Genomic DNA, 21,130 nt, shown 5'->3' on the forward strand with positions numbered 1-21,130 from the left:
AAAGAAGAAAACCAGTGTGTACGCCTCTCTTTCGAAAGTAAACCCCGTCTTCGACAGAATCCTTCTTCCCTTTCTTTAATGGGAAGAAGAATTCTGTCAAAGATGGAGTTTACTTTAGAAAAAGCAGTGTCTACACTGGTTTTCTTCTTTTGAAATAAGAAATGTGCAAATGAGGTTCCCAGTATGCAAATCTGGACCTCATTTGCATTTTCAATTACCCTCATTTGCATACCTCTTTGGAAAGAGGAATGCAAGTGTAGACACAGCCTGTGTGTGATTGGAAGATATCCAGAACCATACTGTACAACTGCTCCACATATTGAGGCAAAATGGAGTTGCCTTCATTGTTCTTTTGTTCCACTGTTTCTATGGGGCAATCACCAATGCAATATTACTTTCTTATTTTCGAAAGAAGAAACCTTAAAACAAATGCAACTGTCAATAGCAGTTGAAAATAGCAGCTCCAGTCCCAGTCAGCGCTGGGAAGATGCCAGCATTGGTTGCTCAATTTTATCCAACTTTTTCTACAACAGATGACAGTGGATTAGTTCAATTGTGGAGAAATGGTGTAACGGCCACCCAAATTAAACTGGAGCACTCCTGGAAGTCAGGGATTACATACCTTTCTGAGTATTAGGCTATGTCTACACTATGATCTAACTTCAGTTTTATTAAATTTGATTTCATAATGCTGGGTTTTATAAATTCAAATTTGAGTATCTTCACCTCCCCACAGTCCCCACAAAGTCGATTTAGTACTGTCACGCTGAATTTCCAAACACCGACTGTAACAGCAGTGCATTGTGGGAACCTATCCCACGGTTCCCTCAGCCTCATAGCAGTGTGGGGTTTTTTTCATTGGTGCAGTACGGGAAAAAAATGCTCTGCAGGTGGTTGTGGGTATGTGATGTCATCTTCCCATACTGCATTGCTTTCTTTCCTCTCTCGTGGAAAGCAAACGGCCATTTTTTCAGAAGGAAAGAAAGAAAATTAGGGAATCGCAGGGGAAGGAAACCCAAATAGGCTGGCTTCAGAAGGTCACTGAACCATGCAAACTGGTTGCTCAGTTGATTTTCCCCCTGTAGAAAGAACCCCTTTAGGTATGACTTTTATGTTCAGCCTAGTAGTGCACCAGGCAGGGGACTGTCATACTGTTGTGGGATCACCCAGGTGACTGCCATCTCGTGGCCCCCAGCCACTTTACCTGACCTTGAAACCAAAAACATCCTCCCTGAAAATATCACAGGAACAGAGTACTGCTTGTGATATACTGCCTGAAGTACAGTAGGATGATAGCAAAGTTGAGGAAAGAGTAGGATGGTAAAGTTGAGGAAAGTGCAACGCATAACAACTAAAGCCAGCTCCCTTAGGCAGGGGAAGAGCCTTCAGTGCCCCATACTCAAGAATGGAAAAAAGACAATTTGTGGTGCACTGAGTCAGAAAGGATTGTTGGCTTTCCATTTTACTACACAGACGTGTCCAACATGGGGCATGGAGCTCACCAAATTTCCACATGCCAGAATGACTCTGTGCTGTGGGATCGCCCAGGTGTTTCTATCATCTCGACTGGCCCTCCAGCCACTTTCTCCCCCACTTTAAAAGCACCCCTGCCTGGGCAGAGTGGTATGACTGACTTTTACCTGATTAGCCAACTAGCATAGCAGGCAGGGGAGTACCATACCACCCTGGGATCACCCAGGTGCCTGTGTCATCTCAACTAGCCCCCACCACCCCAGCCACTTTTCCCCCTCCTTGAAACCAGAAACATCCTTTCTGAAAATGTTACAGGGACAGATTACCGCTTGTGATATCTGCCCCCCCCTGCCCCGACCCCATTCTCTTAGGGATGTCATGGGGTGGGGAAATTGGTTGAAGGGCCAGTTGAGATGTTCCCTTCAGTAGCTTGCTCTGGCTGGGGGGTGTGAATGCCTGTGACTGTGGGTAATGGCCTCTCTTTCTATGAGGGATGTCGTAGGGGTAGGAAAATTGATTGAAGGGCCAGTTGACAGGGTCCCTTCAGCAGCTTGCTCTGGTAGGAGCGGGGACAGCCCTGAATGCTTGTGAATGTGGAGGCCGGCCCCTCACAGTGTATGAGGGATGTCGTGGGGGAACCTGTTGAATGTGTGGGTGCTGGATATCACAAGCTATAATTTGTTACTCGTCAACGCCCAGCCCCCAAAATCTTTGCTGTAGGGGGAGACTTCCCCCCTCCCCCAGTGACAGCTGGGTCCTGAAAGCTTTTCTGCAGTGGGGGAACTTCTTCCCCGGTGACAGCCAGCCCCCTGAATCTTTCCTGCCTTTGGAGCCCTCACTGTGTGCAAGCCAGGACCCAGTGCTGTCTGGCAGCATGGTCTGCGCTGCACCACAGGCATGTGCTTCTGTTGGGTCGGGGGCTAGCCACGCGATGTGGTTGGGCATGGGATAGACCCTGACTGCATGGCGGCTGTGGAGGACAGGCTGCCCCTGTACAAATGTGAGCCACCGAAAAGATGTTTATTGGCATCTCAGACAAGCCCAACCCCCACAGCCGAGCTGCCACATGATGCAGTGGGGCAGGGCTGGCACCAGCACTGAAAACAAAGCTCAGCCCCTCCTGCTATATCATGTGCAGGGAAGAAGCCACCACTCTGTGGTAGGGCTATTTTTTCACGGGTAGGTGCACTTGCTGTGCTGATGATAAGTTTCTCGACCTGGCATACAAGCATGATCGGCACAGCAAAGCTGAGGGTGACGCTGTAGTGTGAAAGAAGGAAAGCGTTACCCAGCTGGCACCAGTGAAACAAAACTAGAACATTGCTAGGAGAAAAGTGTGAAGATTAAAAAAACCCAAACACACATGATGGGGGAATGCTGTAAATTTCACACTTGCTTGGAGAGTCATTCCCTTCCAACACCTGCTAGCCGAACGTGACATTTTATGTAGCTATTTCAGCTATCTGGGACAGAAGTGAATCAAGAGAAGACCTTACTACTGGATGGTTGTCTCTTATAGCAGAGCTTAGCTATTAAATCACTCATTTAATGGGGATAATTTCATAACCCAGCTAAATAATTTCTACATAATATCTGGGGGAAAGTTATGGGAGTCGTGAGTCTTATTTCCTAGAACTTTGCCTGCTTTAGGGCTGACTATTTGGAGATGCATTTCAGATGGTGGTAGAGCCAGCTACATATCCGAAACAATACAAGCCACTAACTATGAATAGAAGCATGCAAACTGTAGTAGCCTTTTTGAGAAATGATCAGACAAATTTGTTTAGAGCTAAGGTGCATACATGCTTTTGCATATATTGGACATCCAGGGGCTTAAATGGAGAAACCAATTTCTTTTTAACTCTTGAAAAATGCAGTGTGTAATGCACACTGGAAAACATAAGGCCAACTATTTGTACAAAATTAAGCGCTCACAGTTAACCGTTACTATGCAAGAATGAGATCTTGGAGTCGTGGTCTGTTCGCTGAAAAGATCCTCTCCAATAGGCAAAATCAGTCAATAACGCCATTGGAATATGAGGAGTGATTAAAATATAACAATTTGTAAATCCATGCCAGCACCTTGCATACTCCTTGTAGTTCTGGTCGCCCCATCTCAAAAAATTAGATTAGACTTGGAAAAAGGACTGAGAAAAATGCCAATTTATTCACTTGTTTAAGCTTTTTTTAAAAGTGAATGTATGAGTTGTGGGTACAGATGTTAAAATGGCATCATTAATTACTTACTAACCTAAAGTTTAATCAAATCCTGATGCAAAGGGAATCATGTGCTGCTGCCGGCCATTGTACTGACAAGAGAAACATTGTTTAGAAGGGACACAAACAAAAGTACATCAGTCAAGAAAGGAAGGAAAGTAGTGGCATTCCAGGGTTGAGAAAGAGGACAGGCTTATTCAATGGAGTTGTTTTATTTTAGTTTTTGTAACATTCCTGATGTATTATGCTGCCCTTGTGATCTTTCATTGTGTTAAATAGATGATTTGATCAATTGTTAATCCTATGTCATATTATCATTAATTTCTTGATTTAGTAATTGAACTTCACTTGTAACTTCGAGTTGACCACTATTATGTTACCCTAAGCCACTGAAAATCTACAAGTAAATTATTCACATGTATCTGCTTAGTTTTATTTATTCTTGTTTTCTTAGTATTATTGATAAAATGTAGCCCTCCGTAGTTCTCGCTCCTGAAATGAAAACATGGCCTAACAACCTGTTAGAGTGCATCAAAGCCACTAAGCCACTTCTGAATTAACCCCTTTTTCCATGACAGAAAAAAAAAGTCAAAACTTAGCAGACTGCGTTTTTTCTTCATGTGAATTAAAATTCACTAAATAAAGCACTCAGCGAGGCGCCCTCTGATTGGAAGTAGGGTGTATGTTTTTTAACTGTGAGGAAAACTAACCATCAGAACAGTTAACCAACAGTTGTGTGGAGAATTTCATCACTGGTAATTTTCAAATCAAGAGTGGATGATTTTCTGGAAGAGCTGTTCTGGGAATGATTTTTGGGGAAGTTATCCAGCCTGTATCACACAGTGGGTTGGGCTTCACAACTACAAATTCCATCTTTGGAATATGAAAGGATAAGCAGCCAGATTGCATTCACTGCGTTAAACTATGAGTCAGATCAAAGCCAGAAACTCTTTGTCAGTGGAGGCTTGTATAATGTTGCCACTGAAGCCAGCAACATTTCAAACCCTGATGCAAAGGGAATCATGAGTTGCTGCTGGCCATAGTACTCAAGATAAATATTGCTTATTATTCATGTAGTGCTGTGTTCTGAAAACCTTGAAGAGGCTAGGTTCTGAAGAGCAATAAACTTAATGCTTTAATTTTCAGAGCATGGCCCAATGTGTAACACAGGCATTTCTGTCATGTTGGAAAAGGAGGTAAACGCTGAATCTTTCTAGTGGTTCAATAATTGTGGCTTTCACATAGGTTGTACAGCCCATCCTAACCTGAGAGTTAACGATTCTGCTCTTTACTTCCTGCAGGAAGGTACTTATCCTGCTGAAAGATGCAGCTTAGGCAGTTTTAATGTCCTAGGCCTCTGGGTTAAACAAATTAACTAGCAGTCTGTGTACTGCCTTTAACTCTGTTGAGACCATAGTCCAAGTTGGAACAGTATCACAAGAATCAAATATTTGTCTCAACATCCATTGAGGATGATGCAAGTGGAGAAGGTTAGTGTCTAAGGCTTAGGGTCACAGTACAACAGCCAGTCCAGCTCAGCCAGGAAAATTGTCAAAGGAAGTAAATTCAGTTCCAGTCACTTCAGTGTGTATGGGGCTTTTGGCAGAGTTTTAAGGGTGAGAATTGGTTTCCCCTTCTCAGACTCTGACGTGGCTATGTAACAGGGTGACCACATTGCCCTATGGCAACTGCAGGACACCAGACTCCACAGATGGTGAGGGCAGAGCTCCTCTCCCATGTCAGGGGTCCTCGATGATGGGGCTCACAGTTAGACACTGAGGATGGGGGATCCACAGACTCCCGAAGGACGAGGGATTGGAGGAATGGAGGATGGGGGCTCCTCAACCTATTGGTAGGGGGTGCTGAGAATAGGGGCTTCAAGGCCTTCTGGCAGGAGTGGGCCAAGGAATGCAGCAGCTGCCCAAGAGCAGGGGTCCCTGGCAGCAGGGACTGGCATGCTGGGGAACAGGGCAACTGCCTAGGGGAGGAGCTGCCTCCCTGCGGTGTGGGGTGCTGGGGAACAAGGCAGCTGTCCTGTGAACTGGTTCCCTGGCAGTGGGAGCTGCCTCCTCTAGATGGGGGGCACCAGGGAATGGGGCAGCCGCCCTATTGCAGAGCTCACCAGTAGCTGGGGCTGCTGCCATGCGCTGCTGGGGAATGGATCAGCTGCCCCACAGAGGAGCTTCCCTGCAGCAGGAGCTGCTGCCCAGAGGCACAGGTTGCCAGGGAACAGGGCAGCTGCCCCATAGAGGCACTCCCTCAAAGTGGGAGCTGCTGCCCTGAGGCTCAGGACACAGGGGAACAGGGCAGCTGCCCTGCAGTGGGGTCCCTGGCAGCAGAGACAGCAGGGAACAGGAGGTCTGCAAAGTACAGGACAATTTGCCCATTTTCTTAAACCAGGACCCTTGAGACAGCTTAAGTAAGGAACTGTCCTGGCAAAAAAAGGGCAGATGGTCACCTTAGTGTGTAAAAGCAGTTGCATTTGCCCTAGTGTGCAAGGCCAAAATGTCCCCTTCCCTGGCTAACGTGCTCTGGGCTGGGCATGCTGCCCTCCACCTGAACTCATAGCTGCACTTTCTAATGGCCCCAGATTGGCCAGAACTCCAGTGTGGCCTCTCCCTACACATGTCAACCTTCTGCTATAGGCAGGCAAGGGATCACATTAGGACCTTCGCCATGGAAAGTACTATTTACCCCCACACAGGGTGGGTCTCAGACCTCTGATCACACCCTCGCCCCATTGCAGCTGTCATAATTTACACCCCATCCCGCCCCCCCAAAGCACATAGACAGATGGCAACTTGCTGGAAATATTAAGAGCAGCAAAGCATCGATTCAAACAGCCATCAGAGCTGGGTGCCTGGCCAGCAGCCTCTGCTCTCTGGTCTCCCTTCTCCCTTCCACCAACAATATGTTCTGCACCCTTGGCCCTGCAGTGAGAGGTGTCTATCAGTCATCTGCCACTGACAATGATGCTATTGTGACGCTTCTCATATATGGTGAGGTATATGACCCTGCAGTTCAGGTCATCGAGTCCAGTTCCCTGCCTAAAGCAGGATCAAACCCTACTAAATCATCCCAGCTGGGACTTTGAAAAGCTGGGACTTAAAAAACCTCTAGGAACGTAGATTCCACCACGGTATTCCAAAAAATGACTTGGACGATCTCAGTCCCACAGCTTAAACTCTCTCCATTTAAAGTTCTCCAGAGTAGAGGGGAAAGGATCAGGCCTGAGATTTCTCTTCATAGCTGAAGCAGGTTTTTTTCATCTGCTTTGAGCACAGCATGGGACAAGGATTCTTAGTGGAACACACACTGATTGATGTTAACGATCTGTTTCAGTGGTGGGCAACCTGCAGCATGAGGTTGTGGGCCCTATGTGTGGCTTACAAGACATTTTGTTTACCATGGCTCACAGGCAGGACTGCCGGAATTTGCTGGTTTGCATTGGCATAGTTTTTTTCCTACCAGTATTACCAAAGTGACACACATGTAAATCCAGGGCACATGAAGTTTGCACACAAAATCGTGAGAGCCGTGTGCTCCCTCTGTGTCCAATCAAAGTGCTGCTATGGTTCAGTCACCAAGGCCTGCAAATTTTAAGTACACAAGTGTAGTTAGCAAAGCTACCCAGTCCCAAGAGACTGTCTTGGTTACAACAATATTGCGGCCCATTGAGACGAAGGAGGGCCACTTATGTGGCCCACTAGTTTAGGTTGTTCTTCACTGATCTATTTACTCTGCCTGAACACCTCTCTGCACCATGGCTTTGTCAACCTAACTTTTAAGTCGATACTAGGCTTAAATCTAGTTAGCTCTGCATCTGATGACTGCTTAGGATCCTGGAGTCTGTAAAACACACACAACTTATCACTGATTACAAATAGATATACGAGTAAGGAAAGTCCATAACAATCATTAGTGAAGAGGAGAGAGTGGGATTCCAGCATATCGTCCATGCATGAGGTACTCAAGGAATATCTTGTTGCTGGATAGTCAAATAGACCAGTGGTTCCCAACCTTTTCAGTCACACAGCAGATTTCAATGAGACAAACAGTTCCACGGAACACCCACTTCTTCTTCGAGTGTCCCCGTGGGTGCTCCACAATAGGTGTCGGGCTCGCCCGGCGCCGCAGATCGGATCTTCCAAGCAGTTTCTGCCGGACCGCGCATGCGCTGGCGCGCGCCGCTCCCTTGAGCGCTCCTGGCCATGTGCGCGATCCGGTCCCCGCCAGTTCCTCTCAACCGCCGTCGGCTGCAGATGGAATCCAACTAGGCTAAGGCCAAGTAGCGTATTCAACGACTTAACTGTTTCTTTTAAAGTTTCTTTCAAGTACTTAGGCTACTGCCAGTTAGACGGTTGTTATTTCTACAAAAAAAAAAACAAAAAAAAAACAAAAGCAAACTACAAGCGGGACAGCTTCACCAGTCCCAGTAACAAGCGCCGGAGGCCAGGAGTATAGGGCCATCAGCCCTCCTGCTGCGGCAGGCCATCGGAGGGGGAAAACAGCACAGAGAAGGTGCTAAGTACCCGTTTAACACCTGAAAGACTCACCAACAATGTCTTCTTCAGGATTTAAAAAATGTGAGTCCTGCCGAGAGGCGATGCCAGCGTCCGATGGGCACAGTCTATGCATAAGGTGCCTTGGGGAGTCCCACGTTGCACAGAAATGCTCCTTCTGTGCTAAACTAACAGCCAGAGCAAGGAGAGACAGGGAGATGCGGCTTAAAATGCTGCTTTTTGACAAGGTCCTCCAGCCAGACGTGCTGGAGCGGCCGCAGCAGGAGGGACCCTCCGGGGCCCATAAAAGGAAAGCTGCCTCCCTCACCCTATCAGCGCAAAAACGGAGGAAAGCCTCCCCAGCCCGATCCCTGCCGGCAGCAACAGCGAGCGGGACGGGAGGAGCGAGCAGCCCCCAGCCGCAGCAACAGCTGATCGGCGGCGGCACGGAGAGCCACGTGGAAGCGGCTCAGCCTCCGATAATCAGCCAGCCGCCCCGCACCGCAGACAGGGCGGCGGCTAAACAAGCGCCGGTACCGGCGGCACCGCAGGCAGCGGCACCGACCCCCGGGGAACCGGCGGTGCAGAGTGCGCAGGCACACAGCCTGCAGGCACTGAGGGACACCGCACGTGCGGCACCGCCTTCGAGCGTGCCTAGCACGGTGCGGACGGGGCCGGCATCCCCCGTGCATCAGGGGGCGGAGTTACCTCCTCCAGGGAGGGGGAAGGCTGCACACAAGAGGAGGCATTGCAGCCCCTCTCCAGACAGGGCTGTGGAGTTGCTTTCTCACAGCCCTCCGCTTATGTTGCAGACTCCAACCAGAAGGCAGGGGTCCCCCCCTAGCCTACCCGGAGCCCCCTTCTCCATTTTTGCAACCAGCCTCACCCTGGCTGGGACCACCTTCACCCTTCCTGGGGTTTGAACCGCTGGACTATTATGCAAAATCGCTCTCTCCAGTGTCTCGACGATCTCCCTCCCTCAGACGCAGAGGGTATGCACCAAGGGAGTGGTCTAGGTCACCTTCCCAAGAACAGTGCCTATACTGCCATGGTCGCCCCTATCACGCGGGGCATAGACACCATCGGCAATCTACTAGGGAAAGATCCCCACAGACGATCGCGTATCCCCGAGGGCAATTGCGACCGGGGACAGAGACTCAAGCATCTCAGGGGGGACTGGTTATGGAACCCCGAGATTTTTCCCTCGCAAACCTCTAGTGAGAGGGTGTACCATCACCAACAGGAACCGGAAGGGTCCAGAGAGACGTACCCCAGCGGTTCCTCGCTCTCCTCCCCAGACGAGGCTATGGCCCCGGGGGACGTCCATCCTCCGGACGATCTCAAACAGTTTCAAGAGCTGTTTAAGAGGGTGGCCTTCATGCAAGGCATCCAGACAGCACAGGTGCAAGAGAAACACCATAAGCTCCTCAAAAATTTGAGACCTCCAGCCTCCTCCAGAGTAGCAATACCGCTTGATGAAGCGATCTTAGAGTCCGCCACTACGATATGGCAGACCCCTGCAACTATTCCGCCTGTCCAAAAGAGAGCGGATAAGAAATACTTCGTGCCGGCGAAGGGCATGGAGTTCCTGTTCAGCCACCCACAGCCAAATTCCTTGGTGGTGGAGTCGTCGCAACAAAGACCAAAGACATCTCAATTCAGGACAGGGGGAACGGACAAAGATGCCAAGAAGCTAGAGCTGTTCGGCAGAAAGGTCTACTCCTCCTCCACTTTAACGTTGCGAATGGCAAATTACGCAGCGCACTTAGCGAACCATAATTTCGACAACTATTCCAGGTTAACCTCCCTCATGGACTTGCTTCCAGAGGACAAAAAGCCGGTGCTCAAGGCCATAGTGCAAGAAGGCTACGCGGCCTCGAGGACGGGAGTTCAGATCGCCCTGGACGTTGCGGACACAGCAGCACGTTCCACAGCAACGGCGGTGGTGATGCGAAGGGAGTCCTGGCTCCAGACTTCGGGTATACCGAGGGATCTGCAGGCGAAGATAGCTGACCTTCCCTTCGACTCGCAGAAGCTGTTTGCTGAATCAACTGACTCGGTCCTTCATTCCAGTAAAGATTCAAGAGTCACACTCAGGACCCTGGGGATTTACACCCCTCCATACACAAAGAAAAGGTACTACCCTCAACACAGACGGTACCAGTACCAGCAACAGCGCCCCCAGTACCACAGGGGTTACGAGCAAGGGCGACATCAACAGCACCAGCAGTACAGAACTCCCAGGCGACGTTCACAACAGAGCCGTGCGTCCTCGGGGCGGGGCCAAAGGCCACAAGTTTGACATACAGATCCAGGGCTGCGCCATCTATACCACCGCACAAGGTCATCCGAAGCGACTATTCCACCATCGCCTCCGACCATTCTACGACCAGTGGCAAAGGATCACCACAGACAAATGGGTGCTGGAGATCATAGCCACGGGGTACGCCATCCCCTTCCAGTCGCTCCCACCGTCACTTATAGCACTGGACGACGGAGACTGGTTCGCAGCCCTCGATTTACAAGACGCATACTTCCACATAACTATCCATCCGGCTCACCGGCGATTCCTCCGGTTCATGGTGGGCAACGAACACTTCCAATACAAGGTCCTACCGTTTGGCCTCTCCTCGGCCCCCAGAGTCTTCACCAAGACCTTGGCAGTGGTGTCAGCCTACCTGCACAGACAGGGGGTATTTATTTTCCCGTATCTGGACGACTGCCTGCTCAAAGGGGCCTCGAAGGGGGGAGTTTCTGCGCATGATACACGTCACAGCAAACACGTTCTCTTCACTCGGCCTGGTTATCAATCTGGCAAAATCAAAAATAGACCCCACACAGGACATAGAGTTCATAGGGGCTCGCATAAACTCGGTTACAGCGAGAGTATATCTACCAGAGGCTCACTTTCGGGCCATCGGTTCCCTCGTGCAGGTCATCACCTTCAGCCCTACGGTGCCGGTCTTGACGTGCTTGCAGCTGCTGGGCCACATGGCAGCGGTGACGTTCGTATTACAGAACGCCAGGTTACACATGCGCAGCATGCAGCACTGGCTGGCGAGTGTATACAAACCGGCAGTACACACCGTTCACAGGGTGGTGTCGCCCACAGCCGGGGTGCGCAAATCCCTGCAATGGTGGGTAAACCCCAGGAACCTGCTAACAGGGGTACCCTCCCACCAGCCGCAAATATCGGTTTTTCCCACTACAGATGCCTCCCTCATAGGGTGGGGAGCGCACATGGGCGAAGAGGTGACTCAAGGACTGTGGTCACCCACGGAACAGTCACTACACATAAATATACTGGAGCTCAGAGCAGTGTTCAACGCCTGCAGACACTTTCAAGACCACATACAAGGCAAAGTCGTCGGGATCAGTACAGACAATACCTCCACCATGTTTTATATAAACAGGCAAGGAGGAGCTCGATCCTGTGCCTTATGCGCGGAAGCAATCCGCTTATGGAACTGGTGCATCGCCAACAATATAATCTTGAAAGCCTCATACTTGCCGGGTGCGCACAATGTGAAGGCAGACCAGCTGAGCAGGCGTTTTGCACTCACATACGAGTGGCAGATCCGTCCCGATCTGCTACGGCCGATTTTCCACGCATGGGGTTTTCCCCAAATAGACCTGTTTGCCACTCAGCACAACAAGAAGTGCCCACGATTCTGCTCCAGGGCAGGACTGGGATGGGGGTCCCTGGGGGACGCGTTCGCGATCCCGTGGAGGGGCCCCCTGCTTTATGCGTTTCCTCCCACAGTGCTGATCCACAAAGTCTTGCAGAAAGCCAGGAGGGAAAGGGCCCGGATGATCCTGATAGTCCCAACGTGGGATCGACAACACTGGTTCCCCCTACTCCTGCGCATGTCGGACCATCCACCGATGCCTCTTCCGGTGGCGCCGGATCTGCTCACGCAAGCCCAGGGGTCCATAGTGCACCCGCACCCCCAAAGCCTGCGACTGCAAGCGTGGTTAATCCATGGCTCAGCTCCCTAGAGAGCACATGCACAGTGGAAGTACAGCAAGTCCTAGAAAGTAGCAGGAGGACTTCCACCAGGAAGACCTACAAGCAAAAATGGACTCGCTTCACGGCTTGGTGTTCTACCAAACAGCTGTCCCCCCTTTTGGTGCCTATACCTACAATACTAGAGTATTTACTGGACCTCAAGAGAGGAGGACTCTCGCTATCCTCGTTGAAGGTCCACCTTGCCGCCATCTCAGCGTTCAGACATGAGGAGGAAGGGCACACGGTGTTCGCCCACCCTATGGTTACCAGGTTCCTCAAAGGGTTGGTAAACCTATACCCCCCTCGGAAACCGATTCCACCTTCGTGGAACTTGGACCTGGTGCTTACCACGTTAATGGGACCACCGTTCGAGCCCTTGGCCACGGTTCCCCTTCGCCTCCTTACAATAAAGACGACCTTTCTTCTTGCAATTACGTCAGCTCGTAGGGTGAGCGAGCTCGCGGCAGTCATGGCAACGCCACCCTGCACTGTTTTTTCCAAGGAGGCGGTAACCATACGGCTGCATCCAGCCTTTGTTCCCAAAGTTTCTTCCAAGTTTCACATTAACGAACCTATTGTTCTACCCTCGTTTTATCCAAAGCCTCATAACTCCAACGAAGAGGCGCGCCTACACCACCTGGACGTGAGGAGGGCGCTAGCCTTCTACGTGGACAGGACCAAGTCCTTCCGGAAAACGGATAGACTCCTAGTCTCCCTCGCTCCCAAATCGAAAGGAGAAGGTCTCTCCTCACAGAGAATCTCAAAGCACATTGTATCCTGCATAAAAATGTGCTACAAGCTCAAAAAGACTCCTTTATCGGCCACTCCCAGGGCTCATTCCACTAGGGCGGTGGCGGCATCAACAGCCTTTTTCAAGGGCGTTGCGTTAAAAGACATTTGCAGAGCGGCGACCTGGTCATCCTACGACACCTTCGCCAAACATTATGCCCTTCACAGGGTATTCCAAGAGGATACCCGTCTCTCTGCAGCGGTCCTCTCGGGGACAAGCTGCACATAATCCGATTACCCACCTCCTATCTTGGGTTACTGCTGGGTAGTCACCTATTGTGGAGCACCCACGGGGACACTCGAAGAAGAAAGGAAAGTTACTCACCGTAGTAACGGTGGTTCTTCGAGATGTGTCCCCGTGGGTGCTCCACTACCCGCCCATCCTCCCCGCTTCGGATCTCTGTTAGTGTTTTGCAGGGGCACCCGAGGCAGTTGGTCGAGGAACTGGCGGGGACCGGATCGCGCACATGGCCAGGAGCGCGCAAGGGAGCGGTGCGCGCCGGCGCATGCGCGGTCCGGCAGAAACTGCTTGGAACATCCGATCTGCGGCGCCGGGCGAGCCCGACACCTATTGTGGAGCACCCATGGGGACACATCTCGAAGAACCACCGTTACTACGGTGAGTAACTTTCCTTTCTTTCAGCTGAATCAGTTGCTCATATATGTCATATTTACTATGGTTACAGTCTGACTAGAGCAGTTTGCAAGATAGCAGTACATACAACAAGCTAAACCAGGATCAAATACATTAATGTTTCAAATCCACCACAGAACACTTCATCTTAAACAGCGACCACAGACACATTTGCAAAGTCTGCTCAATGCCCTGCTAGGGATGTGGTGTAAGTGAGTAACTGCTGAAAGCAGACTCCCCTCCCCGCCAACCTGTTGGAGTCAGGATGAGGTTTTTAAACCATCTCCCAGCTCCAACAGGCTCTTGCCCCTCCCTCCCCCTTGCCACAGCAGGGAGCTGCAGCAGGCAGCTGGTTGGGGCTGAGAAGCTAGTGGAGGGGAACTGATGAACCCCATGCCAGCTGGGACTCAAGCAGCCTTGCTGCTTGAGCCCCAGCTGACAAAGAGTCACCAATTTCCCTCCTGTAATGGCCCCACAAAGAGTCACCATGAGGAGAAACTGACATTTCATGGCACACTTGGACAGTTCTCATGGCACACCAGTGTGTCATGGCACACTTTTTGAAAACCACTGAAACAGACCATGTAGTGACCTAAAGCCTTCAGAGCAGTTATTGCTCCACAGAAACATTTCTTCAGTATCTAAATTAGGGTGCTGATTCAGTTGTTTATGTGGTTTACAATCCAAAGGATTGTTGGAAGAAAATAGCAAATTTAGCAATCTGAGTATATTATTGTAATGGCTCGGGGGGAGGAGGGGGCAAGATTGGGCCTTTAGTAGACAGGGAAATGTACAACATTCATGCTAATCTCATTAAGCTGGTTGAAAAATAAGGAAGCTTGAGTGTTCCTCATGTGATGCACCAGGACAATGAAATGTGCACCACAGAGGATCGTCATTGCTTTGCTGTTTGAAATGGCCACAGTACAAGAGTACGAAATACTGACAGAAGTGATGGCATATTGGTTTCAGAGCACATTTGTCCCTCTCTCTAAATAATAGAAACAATATTCTCTTCTACAAGGATAAAGGGGTTGGTCCTATTGCAAAAAGCAATCCCCCGAATCAGCAGGTATGTGGACAGCCCTCATGAGGAGACCAAATGTAAAACTTCCCTTCCATGGACCTTACACATGTGGGGTTGGCCCTTCTAGGTGTGGGGAAAAAGAACCCCTTCAAATGCTTGGAGAACAAAGCAGCAGGGATGCTTTGCAATGACAGTGTGATACAACCGTGGAGTGAACTTTTATAAATTAACCCTGTGGTAGGCCAGGTTTAGGCATGGAAGTTTGTGGCCACGTATTCCAGACAGCATGGACTTCAGCATGGGTCTGCTGCCCAACTAAGCGCCCAGGGTTTGCGCAGCTTCACTCCTATTGGTACCCAAGCCAGATAAATTAAAAGTAGCTCAGGGGTGTCTATCCATGCTGCAGCTGTATAACTCAGCTGCGCTGTAGATATACCCTTCAGATATGTCTATACAGCAAAGTTATTTTGAAATAACATCTGTTATTTCAAAATAACTTTGCAAGCATCTATATAACACAACCACTCTTTCAAAATAATTTTGAAATAGCAGGTGGCTTATTTGGAATTTGGTGTGAGGAATAACTCCTCTTCTGAAATCTTTCACAATAAGGGCTGTGTAGCAGAGAACAGGGGCTACTTTGAAATAAGCTTCTCTAGAATAGTGTATTCTGAAATAATTCTGCTGTGTAGACATGGTATTTCAGCTGAGAGCCACCGGATGTGGTTATCCTGTAAGGAGGGTTGAGGTGGACTGTGTTTAGGGCACCTTTTTTAGCCATGCCCTCCGCCCCCCTCCCATGTGGGGTGAGCATAGCGGATCCTAACTAGGGCTGCTCAGTCATGGATGCAGCACCTGGACCACTCTACCACCTCGGTCCTTGAAACAGAATGACTGGTACATGCATCCACTGCCTACATGCTGGTCCATGACTAAAAGGTTCCAGATTTCAGACTCCTCCTGTCGCCATTTGCCAGTTGCTGTAGGGCTTAAGTTTACGAGCGCAGTATGCAGAGGAAGATGCCTGTGTGATTTCTTTTAAAGGGGGCACTGTTGCCCTGCAGCCACCACATGGTTCTCGAAGGATAGATGGCTCAGGTCCAATGGCATGGGATCCACGACAGCTGGGAGTCTTCTGTCTGCTTCAGCCTTCATCCGCCATCACAGCCATTGTACCTTTGCTATCCTGCATCTGTTCCGCTGCTGAGGACTTTTGGGATCGTTCTTCATCGAACCCTCCCCGTTGCCCTTTCCACCATAGCTGACCCACTGGGAGGGTGAGCCTCCTTATGGCTTTGCTCCCAGGTTCATGGGAACACACAAGACCTCTCACCATGAGAAGGTGATGATCTGGAGAGAGAGTGATTAGTAATACCACACGACTGATTGTCTTATAAAACATCAGGAAAGTTTAAAGTTAGTAGCAAGGTCTCCTAATGTGAAAAAAGACTAAGAAATGGGAATTCAGGTTCCTTGTCTCACAATAAACACACCGTCACCTTCACCTTCATGAGGGGAACATCTGACCTCTGTGCACTCTGGCATGTAGAAACAGAGCATGTTGTTTTGTGTGACCTCTGCTTATCTCTCTGGGCAAACACACCCTGCTGCAGAAAAGGAGCAAGCAAACTGAGTTAAATTTTCACAACAGTTCAATTTATTCTGCACAGGGCAATTACATCTGCTGTCAGCCAGACTCAAAGTCACCACTCCAGGAAGGCATAAAAAAATGAAGTGTACACCACAAATTACAAAACAGGCAGCTGGAAAATGAGACCCTGCCTCCTCTAAGGAGCTGTCTCCTCCCATTTGGTAAGACAGGTGCTTCAATGCTGAACACATTGCTCAAAAGCTGCCGCAAATATGTAGCCGTTCAGTTCACTGCAATTTCACAGCAGCTCAGCAGGGAAGAAAGTATCCTAGGCATGCCTTGCACTCCCTATGTCAAGGAACAGAATGTTTTTCCATGTGGAGAAGGGAGGGTACGTAAGTAGAAAAGAGACTGGGAAGCTGTGGTTTTCTGTTCTGTGCTCGTGACGGAGAATGCTAAATTCTTCAGTGCCCGAATGCGAAAAGTCCTCAGGAGCTGGGATAAGCAGGGGTCAGGTGTGCCCTAATCTCATATGCATTTTTCCTACAGCCCCTCCCTCTGCACAGGGATATCATAAAACCTGATAGGGTGTCGCCGCAGCACAGAAAAATTCCTCTGTGTGGAGGGGTGCTCTCGTTGACTGGCTTTGTCAGCTGTTGACCATCTGTGGCATCAGACCAACAGAAAGTGGCTGGAGTATTCCTGAGCCGGAGCCTCTAAACTGCATTCTTGTTCCTTTGGTCTGTTTGCTGTTTGCATGAAATGCAAGTTGTCCTAATCAGAAGCTGGCAAAGCAAAATCACAGCAAAGCATGGGGAGGAGTTCCTGTCTCTGGGCTGTTAATCTCTCCTCGCTGTGGGAGACCGGTTCTTGGGAGGTGAACGGCTGCTCACATGCTATGGCTCTGCACTCATGAAGACACCTCATAATTCCGGGGAAGCCAGTGGGGTTCCCTGCTGTTTTTTTCTATCATGGCTCTCGAGGCCAGAGGGGATCATTAGACTTTCTAGTCTGAGCACCGCAGGCAGGAGCGACAGACTTGTGGGGCTTCTGGGCAAGGTGAGGGTCGGCCTGGCTCCAGACTTCTGGAGGGGCAGAGTCTTGGGCGGAAGGGGCAGGGCTGAGGAAAACATATCCTCAGTGCTGCCTGTAGTGCTCCATGCTGCCCCCAACCAGGGCTTCAGTGCTGCCCAGGGCACACCAGAGCCCACTCCCAGCTCTCACTGCGGCTCCCAGTGCTGCCAGAACCTTGCCCACCCTGAGCCAAGCTCTCTGTGGTCCAAACTTTCCCTCTCCCTTTGCCCCTTGCTAGTCTGTTTCACGCTTCCCAGTTCTCCCCCTCCTCCCTTCAGCTGGCTGACCTCTGAGAATGACTGATCCCTCTCTCCCAGAGCTGCCTGCTCATCAGGTAGGTGGAGATGGAGGCCACCTCCTTGAACTCCTCTAGTCTGGCCTCTCACAAAGTCTCCCCTGCTCCTAGCCCAGGCACCTCCCTTATCTACCTCACAAAACTGTTTGGGTCATGTGGCCCATTTTCCCCAGCTGGGAAGGGAAGGTGGCTCTGTGACAGACAGGGCTGAGGTCCTTCTGCCTCTCTGTCCATGTGGCAGAGACTGTGGATTTTTGACCCTCACCTAGGTTGTGCAGTCTGGTTGAAAGTCATAGCTTGAACTCTTGTATAAAGTTGAACAACATGCACCTATCAACAACCACCACCATTAGTTCCTAATGCCACTCTGGAGTTAACCTTTGCCTGATGTTACTGTCTCTGTCAAAAATCAAATGGAGAGAGAAATCGCTGAGCTGCAATTTATTTGCAAATTTGACTCCATCAACCAAGGGTTAAACAGAGACTGGGAGTGGCTGGCCCCTTTTAAAAGCAGCTTCTCTGCTGTGGGTGTTAACAGCTCCACATTAGACTCTGACAATGGACCATATCCCGCTGTCTGATTGGACTTGGTTTTTCCTCTTTTGATACATACTGCTGATAATGGGCCTTTTCCACCTTGACTGAATAGACCTTTTCAGCTCTGGCCCTCCATTTTACTGGGACCCCATTCTTTAAATACCCCTCATGCATCTGATGAAGTGGGTCCTTGCCCACAAAAGCTTATGCTCCAAAATATCTGTTAGTCTATAAGGTGCCACAGGACTTCTTGTTGTTCTTGAAGATACAGACTAACATGGCTAGCTCTTTGATGCTGAGGATATTATAGCTTCTTACTGTGCTCTGAAGCATTGGTGGGATACTTGAGGATCTGAAGGAGACTCGGGGACAAAATCGTAAAGGGAAGAGCTGTGAAAGCAATGTGAAGAAGAGTAGCACTTGTTGAAGAAAGCAAGTTACGTTCTCAACGTGCTTTAAAGGCCGTGAGCCAGATTCTTCTCTCACCCCCTATTTTCTGGCTGCAGTTGGGGAAATAGACATTGCAAAGAACCCCACTTCTGCCCTCTGATTTTAGGACTAGAAACATCTTGTATACATTAGAGCCATCAAGGGTTATGAGCCTCATCGGTATGGTTGTGTTCTGCCTATACCTGTCCCCCATGGTTCCAGTCCCCAGCATTCTTCCATTTTGCGGTGTGTGGAGAAGGGAGGTGTGTAGGCACTAGCTTCGCCTAACTACAGATTGCTCCCAATTTTCCAGGCACTTTGTATCTTCAGACAACTGCAAAGGGGCTGGATTGCAAAAGAAAAGTGGACCCTAAGTTTTTGGCCCTTGTCTTAAATTCTCTCTCTAATGGCTTGGCTGCTAAAACTTTGAGGACTAAGCTGACATGCTTTAACTGGTCGATAGGCTTTGCTAATTACATCAGTATTTCACATTAGGGAACGGCTGGCTTGTGGAGATAAGCCACTGATAAAACATGGCATTAATAGCCACCCTTGATGAATTGCAAGTGATTAAACTTTAACTCACTGTGTGCATCGAGTTAAAGTTCAACCAGACAAAATTGATTAAGAGTGCTATAGGGCATGCTGTACCTCCCTCTGCTGACCGTTTGAAGCTTTGTCTGTACCTCATGTCCTGGGCAGGTCTTATCATAGCCCACGTTCTGTGTGCTCTGCCATCTTGTGTCACTTTAGTGGCTGCTCTGCTGGTCCTCAGGGGGCTTAGCACACCTGCACATCAGCCATCTTCTTTCAGTCCCATGAGCTCAGGTGGCCTAGATTAGGTGTGTATTTTCATACAAGCATACAACTGTAAAGAACCTCAAGAGTTCATCAAGTTCAGTTCCCTGCACTCATAGCAAGACCAAGCATGATCTAGACCATCTCTGACAGGTGTTTGTCTAACCTGCTCCTTTGGGAATTTATTCCAGTGCGTAACCAGCTGGTCAGTTAGGTAGTTTTTTCCTCATGTCCAACCTAAACCTTCCTTGCTGCAGTTTAAGCCCATTGCTTCTTGTGCTACCATCACAGGTTAAGGAGAGCATTTTTTAATCCCTCTTCCTTGCATCAGCTTGTCATGTCCCCTCTTAGTCTTCTCTTTTCCAGAGTAAAAAAACCCAGTTCTTTCAGTCTCCTCTTGTAGGTCATTTTTTGGTGCTTTTTCTCTGGACCTTCTGTAATTTGTCCACATTTTCCTGAAATGTGGTGCCAAGTACTGGACACAGTACTCCAGTTGAGGCCTAATTGGTGTAGATTAGAGTGGAAGAATTACTTTTCATGGCTTGCTTACAACGCTGCTTTTAATACATCCCAGAACGGCAGTTCCTTTTTTTGGCAACAGTGTCACACTGTTGATTTATATTTAAACTGTGGTCCACTATGATCCCAGAACCCTTACTGCAATACTCCTTCCTGTACAGTCACTTCCATTTTGTATGTGTGGAACATTGTTCCTTCCTAAGTGGCGCACTTTGCATTTGTGCTTGTTGAATTGTATCTTATCTCAGATAATTTCTCCAGTTAGTTCAGATCATTTTGGATTATAATCCTATTCTCCAAAGCACTTGCAACCCCTCCCAGTTTGGTATCACCTATACACTTTATAAGTGTGCTCTCTATGCTATTATCTAACTAGATGATGAAGATATTGAACAGAACAGGTCCCAAAACGGATCCCTGAGGAACCCACTCATTAGGCCCATCTAGAATAACAGTGAACCATAGATAACTGTTCTCTGGGAATGGTTATCCCACCTGTTCTGCACCTGCCTTGTATCATCCCCATCTAGGTTCTCTTTCCCTAATTTATAATTATTATTTTGATCCTCAGAATCAAGTTACTTACTGACTGGTGCTGTCATGTATAACTTACGCATTTGCATGCCTGATTTAAATTGGACCAGAGCCATCCTCTCTTAGAATTCTGCCTCTGACTTAGGACAAGAAGGCATTTACGGCGTATATCATGTGGGTTATTGCTATAGTGCCAGTCACCTGCATGGTGAGCTTGGTGGTGACCAATTCAGTTATTGTCTGGTACCTAATTGGAGACTGAAGGGAAAGAATTGGATTTGTTTTGTCTGCTCTTCCCAAAAACGATCAGCAGAAGGGTGACAGGTGACAAATCTCAGCAGAATTCCCAAGTTTGATTCTTCATGGTATTACTCTAGTTGCACGCCCTGGCCTAGAAGCCGAAATGCTCTCTGTAACCACTGCTGTGCTGAAAACTGTAGTCTGGCCTTGTGGGAGATTCATGCATTGCTAGTGGGGGTGCTGATAGAGAACTTCAAGGTGCCTGGTTATCGCAACAGCAACTTTCACAACAACCAAGCACATGTCCCTGAAAGGTTTTCCTGAGGCAGTGGGGTCAGTGACGGTTGCCAAGCAGTCACCAAATGTGAGACTAGGGACATTAAAATGGTTCATTGCTTAGATGATAGCGCTCAGCTGGTTAACCATTTTAATTTAGGCTCTGCTGTGCTTGGAGTTAACTGA

The 21,130-nt window shown here is 49.1% G+C and overlaps 1 protein-coding gene across 6 annotated transcripts in view; it reads left to right on the forward strand.

Annotated features, from left to right (window-relative positions):
- Window positions 1-21,130, forward strand: part of LOC142020541 (arylamine N-acetyltransferase, pineal gland isozyme NAT-3-like) — an 88,268-nt gene that overhangs the window by 41,351 nt on the left and 25,787 nt on the right. The window contains exon 1 of one of the 6 annotated variants that reach the window (XM_075008484.1): window positions 16,497-16,633. The exons of the other annotated variants lie outside the window; for them this stretch is intronic. The gene's annotated coding sequence lies outside the window, so the exon portion shown is untranslated. Of the gene's footprint in view, window positions 1-16,496; window positions 16,634-21,130 lie in introns of those variants that run through there. 6 annotated transcript variants of the gene reach the window in all.

The sequence above is a fragment of the Carettochelys insculpta genome, chromosome 14, assembly GCF_033958435.1.
Source record: "Carettochelys insculpta isolate YL-2023 chromosome 14, ASM3395843v1, whole genome shotgun sequence".
Lineage (NCBI taxonomy): Eukaryota > Metazoa > Chordata > Testudines > Carettochelyidae > Carettochelys > Carettochelys insculpta.